The following is a 420-nucleotide window of genomic DNA, read 5'->3' on the forward strand; positions in this document are numbered from 1 at the left end:
TAAACCATCAACTTCGTCAAAAAGGAGACAGGGTAGTTTTGCTTCTCTTTCTGCTGCTGCTGCTGCTGCTGCTGCTGCTGCTGCTGTTGCTCCTGTTGCTGCTGCTGCTGCTGGGGGTTTGCTGCGCTTATCCAGACGGAAGTAATCCACCGTCACACCCCCTGTTACTATACTCTCCAGCTCTGCAATAAACCACAATCGAGGGTTTAGGGTTTAGGGTTTGGGGTTTAGGGTTTGGGGTTTAGGGTTTACGGGATAAGAAGGAGATGCTTCACTATACTTTTAGGGTTTAGGGTTTAGGGTTTAGGCTGTTACACCAACTAAATTCCAAGGGTTTAGGGTTTAGCGTAGGGGTATATATATATATATATATATATATATATATATATATATATATATATATATATATATATATATATA

This window comes from Eimeria mitis, genomic scaffold (genome assembly GCF_000499745.2).
Source record: "Eimeria mitis Houghton genomic scaffold, Emh_scaff6349, whole genome shotgun sequence".
Taxonomy (NCBI): Eukaryota; Apicomplexa; class Conoidasida; order Eucoccidiorida; family Eimeriidae; genus Eimeria; species Eimeria mitis.